Here is a 6,000-nt window from a genome sequence, read left to right on the forward strand (position 1 = left end):
GATTTCCTTGATTTTATTTGCCAAGATTTTTAATGGTCTCTTTTTGTTTACAAAATTTCCTTTTAAATTTCATCCTTGTGCTTTGTCTATTCCTCCAAGCGTTCTGCAGTATAGAGCTTCCAGTATCTGATATAATTTTCCTTTTTGGCATGTGTTTACATATGTTCTTTGACATCCAGGTGCATCTATATTTGGGAGTCCCATGCTTTTTTAATGGTAAAAAATATTTGTTTTGAACCCTCTCTAACTCCTCCTTAAACACCTCCCACTGATCTAACACTGATTTACCTTCAAGTAGCTGTTTCCAGTAAAGTTTTGCCAGTTTTGACAAAACATCATCAACCTCAAACATTGGGAAACTTTTCCCAAAAAACAACTAATTGTTACAACCGGAGTGATCTGGGCCGGTCTGATAAGCATGTTCCGGACCTCAATCGTCCCACAGTCAATCATTTGTTGGGAAAGCAGTGAGTTGCTTGCTGGTCCAGGGGATTTGAGGGGGGTGCGGGGCGGTGCTAAATAGACGGTCAGCCTGGCTGCAAAGAGCTCCAATCTCAAAGTGCAAGGGGAGAGCCCCTCCATCCCTCCATGACATCGGGACTGCCCTACCCCATCAATGGCATGTTTCCCCACCCCCTCCCCAACATGCATCACTGGCATTGGACCCTCCCATGAGACCCCTTCATGACCCGCGGCATGTCCCCCTTAATGCTCCACCCCTGGATGATTCTCTCTGCACAACATCCCCTGCACAACCTCCCTGCATAAACCCCCCAAAATAGCACCCCCCATCATAGCCCCCACTTTGGCCCACCTCGATCCAGGCCCCACCGCCATGGCACTGTCCCAGGCAGATTGGCAGTGCCCAAATGGCATTGCTGGGGTCCCCATTGGGCACTGCCAGGAGGCCCAGTAGGCATTGCCAGTGTGCCAGATGGGCACTGCCTGATGGACAATGCCCTGCCATGTCCCTGACCACCCAGGGGCTTCAATGGCCTCAGCCTCCTGGCATGATCGACCAGTATTGATTCTCGGTGGTCTCATGCCGTGCCCGAACATCGGAAGATCCCAGGAGCTGGGAGAATCCGGCATCAAACGGGCTATGCATATTTAAATACTATTTAAATATGCTAATCGCCTCATGCCCTTTCTGGGTGCAATCCAGTTTGTGCCATTAGAAAGGAATTGGGACAATTGAAAACTCTTTGGTGTCGTGCGTGAAACTAATTTTTAGGCCGGCACGCTATTTTCTGGGATCTCCAATTTGCACCAGGCGCAGCGAAGTTGGAAAATTGTCCACATTAATTCTGTTTCTGTCTGCACAAATAATGTCTGATCTGACTAGTATTTCCAACACATCATTTTATCACACCAATTTGCATCAATATAGCACCTTTAACATAGAAAAATACATTTTACAGTAAATTATAATGGTGACTTAAGTGCCATTTAGTCCATTTTCTACAGCTCATTTTAAAGAAAATAGAGTGTTTTACAGTTTTTGTGAGTCAGAAGGTTGTGGGTTCAAATTCCAGAGTTCTCCACACTTTCAGTGGAAGTCGGTGTGGGGAGCCCACGTGCACTGTTCCATGAAAATTGTGGCTAGTCAGCACTTGAGTGCTAAACCTTCAGGTTTCTGGTTTACCAACTTCAGGCGAGTTCAAATTATAGTAATCAGCAATTAGGACCAAAATTAAGTGCTGAATCCAGATTTTCAAGCAAGCTAATCTTAATATAGGGTGGCACAGTGGTTAGTACTGCTGCTTTACAGCGCAGGGACCTGGGTTCAATTCCAGCCTGGGGAGTGTGTGGAATTTGTACATTCTCCCCATGTCTGGGTGGGTTTTTGCTGAGTGCTCCATTTTCCTCCCATAGTTCAAAGACATGCAGGTTAGGTAGATAGGCCATGCCAAATTGCCCTTTAATTTGTGAGTATGGCTATGCTTGATGTGATGTAATGCCCCTCAAGCTATTAGCCCCTGGTGACAGACTGGTGAATTGTTCCAGGAGTAATTAGCTACTGAAACAGACAAAAGTCTGACTAATGCACCATCTGCGGAAAAGCTGAGAGAGAGAATCTTATTAAGAATGCATCCTCTTCATGTCTTTTTCATCTATTGACCAAAATAGTCCCCTAAATCTAGGCTGACACATCAGTGCAGCACTGCAGGAATGTTACACTGTCAGAGGCCCTATCTGCCCTTTCAGATGGAGGTGAAAGATCTCAGGGCATTATTTTGAAAAAGAGCAGCTGAGCTCTCCCAATGATATGCAAGCAGAAAATGCAGGAAATACTCAGCAGGTCAGGCAGCATCTGTGGAAAGAAACAGAGTTAAAATTTCAGGTCAATGACATTCTGTCAGACCAAGTCTGACTATCTCTTCCACTGTTCTAGAACATAGAACATAGAAATAATACAGCACAAACAGGCCCTTCGGCCCACAAGTTGCACCGGTCATGTCCCTACCTATCTAGGCTTATATATACGCTTACCTATAACCCTCAATCCTATTAAGTCCCATGTACTCATCCAGAAGTCTCTTCAAAGACCCGATCGAGTTTGCCTCCACCACCACTAACGGCAGCCGATTCCACTCACCCACCACCCTCTGAGTGAAAAACTTACCCCTGACATCTCCTCTGTACCTACTCCCCAGCACCTTAAACCTGTGTCCTCTCGTAGCAGCCATTTCAGCCCTGGGAAAAAGCCTCCGAGAATCCACCCGATCTATATCTCTCAACATCTTGTACACCTCAATCAGGTCACCTCTCATCCTTCGTCTCGCCAAGGAGAAAAGGCCGAGCTCCCTCAGCCTATCCTCATAAGGCATGCCAACCAATCCAGGCAACATCCTTGTAAATCTTCTCTGCACCCTTTCAATCATTTCCACATCCCTCCTGTAATGAGGTGACCAGAGCTGAGCACAGTACTCCAAGTGGGGTCTGACGAGGGTCTTATAAAGCTGCATCATTATCTCCCAACTCCTAAACTTAATTCCTCGATTGATGAAGGCCAGCACACCATACGCTTTCTTAACCACCTCCTCTACCTGCGAGGCCAATTTAAGAGTCCTATGGACCCGAACCCCAAGGTCCTTCTGATCCTCTACACTGCTAAGAGTCTTACCCTTGATATTATACTCCTTCATCCCATTTGACCTGCCAAAATGAACCACTACACATTTATCCGGGTTGAAGTCCATCTGCCACTTCTCCGCCCAGTCTTGCATCCTATCTATGTCACGCTGCAGCTTCTGACATCCCTCCAACCTATCCACAACACCACCAACCTTCGTGTCGTTGGCAAACTTACCAACCCATCCCTCCACTTCCTCATCCAGGCCGTTTATGAAAATGACAAACGGCAAGGGTCCCAGAACAGATCCCTGGGGCACTCCACTGGTGACCGACCTCCATTCAGAAAAAGGCCCGTCTACAACCACTCTCTGCCAATGTTCTAGCCAATGTTAATTCCAAAACCAACTAAAACTTATTATCCTATCTTTAATTTATTGCTGTTGGTTGGAGCTTCCTGATTGCAAATTGTTTGCTCTTTTTCCTACTTTAGGATCGGGTTAAGATTACTTTATTAGTTGTAAATAGCTGTGGGATAACCTGTGGGAGTGAAAGATGCTGTAAAATTGTCAATCTTCTTCAATCAGCATTGATTATGCAAAGTTCTGACCATGTGACATTCTAACCACGTAACAAATGGCATTGAATTTACCATTTAAAGATTGGGTCCATGTATTTGAGCATCCTTGCTTGTTATTTTTTGTGCTGGCAGCAGTAGTGTGAGAAGTTCAGCGAAGCAGATCACGTATGGTAAAGAGGGGAATCCAAAGGTGAGAGGAAATTTGATTTCAAGGTGGTTAATGGTAACTCACTGAAATTACACTTGTAACTATTAGTGGTACTGAGAACATTTTGATTATCTGTAACTGGAAGTAATACCTGTTGATATTTATTCTGAAACCACAACCAGAATCTGCCCAAATGGCACAAGATTAAATCAGATTTCTCTGTCAATGCCAGCCTTTGTCTGCTGTGACTCACACACCTCTGAGTCAGAAGATTCTGGATTCAAGTTTCACTACAGAGGTGAAACTCCTGTGCTATTCTGAGGTAGAACTGCCTTTCGGAGGTGCCGTCTTTCAGATAAGGCATTAAATTTAAACCAAGGCTCCATTTCCCTTCCATTGCACTATTTTGAAGCAAAGCAATGAGCTCTCCTTGATGTTCTTGCTAATATTTAATCCTTAACTAATATAATTAAAGCATTATTTTATCATTGTCATACTGCTGTTTGTAGGACATTGTTGCTTGTAACTTGACTGTCTTGTTTCCTATGTTATAATGATTACAACACTTCAAAAGTACTTCAGAGGCAGTAAAGTGTTTTGGGATGGCTTAAGGTTGTGAAAAACATTTTATAATTTTTTTCTCCCCTTCAACATTTGCAAACCGCTCAAAGGGGAGTTTCCAAAGAGTAATAAATAGCACAGTACAAGAGGAAGCTATTTATTTTGCAATGCTACACAATGGGGGCGATTTTACCATTTTGATTCTAAGTGCTGAATCTGGGCGTAATTCAGATCCGGGTTCTCAGGCGCCCCCATACGCATTTAGCCTGAAAAAAAGCCGCGAGTCTGAATCGCGCTATAGGTGGGGTTTATCGCGCCCAAAACACTGCTGCTTCGAACAGAGCCTTCAACTGCACATGCGCAGTAAAAAGAATTTGAAAAATGCTCCCCTGTCACATCTACCCATCCCCCGCTACCCAGACTGATTGCGTCCCCCTACCCCCTTCCCCCCACCGATCGCACGCAGAGTGGCAGTGGACCCCCTCTGCCCCCCCCCACCAGAGAATGGTCTGGCCCTCCTCCCCTCCCCCCACCAGAGAATACCCCCCAAACCAAAGAACGATTTGGCCCTCCTCCTGCCTCCCCCTACCAGAGAATGATCTAGCCCGCCTCCACCCCCCCCCCCCCCCCCCCCCCTCCACCCCCCCCCCCCAGGCGTCCAGCTCATTAAGTCAATTTAACTGCAGGCAAATGCATTTAAATTGACGTCGCGCCCATTTCGGGCACGGTGCCGATCGCAGCCATTTTCGGGCCTTGGTAAAGTGGGAATCTGCGTGGACACGAGGCGTGGATCGCGCTATTCACCTCATGCCTGACTTTACCAAGTTTTCGCGCCTGGAAACGGGCGCAACGCAATAGTAAAATTGCCCAATGTCTCCTGTAACACAGCTCCTACAGATTCTTTTATGGCTCTCCATTTCAAATATTTAATCCATTCCTGTGTAAGCAGTGTTCTACCTCAATAACAACTTGTGTTTAATAGCCTTCAATTCCGAACCTTCCTTTTACCTTCCTCTTTGGTTCGTTTAGTCCCAATCCTCAGTACCTGGATACATGACCCCCATTCGCCCGCCGGTGGAAACAATCATGTGCTACTTACCCCTCTATATCATTTCACCCAGTCCTTCAGTGCTGCTTTTCTCTCAGTGAACTTCTAATGCTGAACCTGTATAAAGCTCTGATTAGGCAATGACTAGAGTATTTCATATAATTCTGCTCACCACACTTTAGGAAGGATGTGAGGGTTCTTCAGAGGGTGCAGAGGAAATTCATAAGACTGGTTCCAGGTATGAGGCAATTTAGCAACTAGATTACAAGACTGGAGAAACTGTGGTTGTTCTCAGAGTAAAGGAGATTAACAGTGCTTTGATAGAGGTGTACAAGATTATAAGATTATGACAAATTTAGATAAAGTTGACCAAGAAATTGTTCTCATTAGTTGGTCGTGCAAGGACTAGTGGTACACAGATTTAAGGTTTTGGGCATAAAACATGGGAATTAATATGAGGAATAATATTTTTACTCAGTGAGCAATAATGATCTGGAACTCACTCACCTATGAGAATGGTGGAAATGGAGATGAGGAATGATTTCAAAAAGAAGTTGGATGGATACTTGATTGAAATAAGCTTATTGG

The sequence above is a fragment of the Mustelus asterias genome, chromosome 15 (assembly GCF_964213995.1).
Source record: "Mustelus asterias chromosome 15, sMusAst1.hap1.1, whole genome shotgun sequence".
NCBI classification, from domain to species: domain Eukaryota; kingdom Metazoa; phylum Chordata; class Chondrichthyes; order Carcharhiniformes; family Triakidae; genus Mustelus; species Mustelus asterias.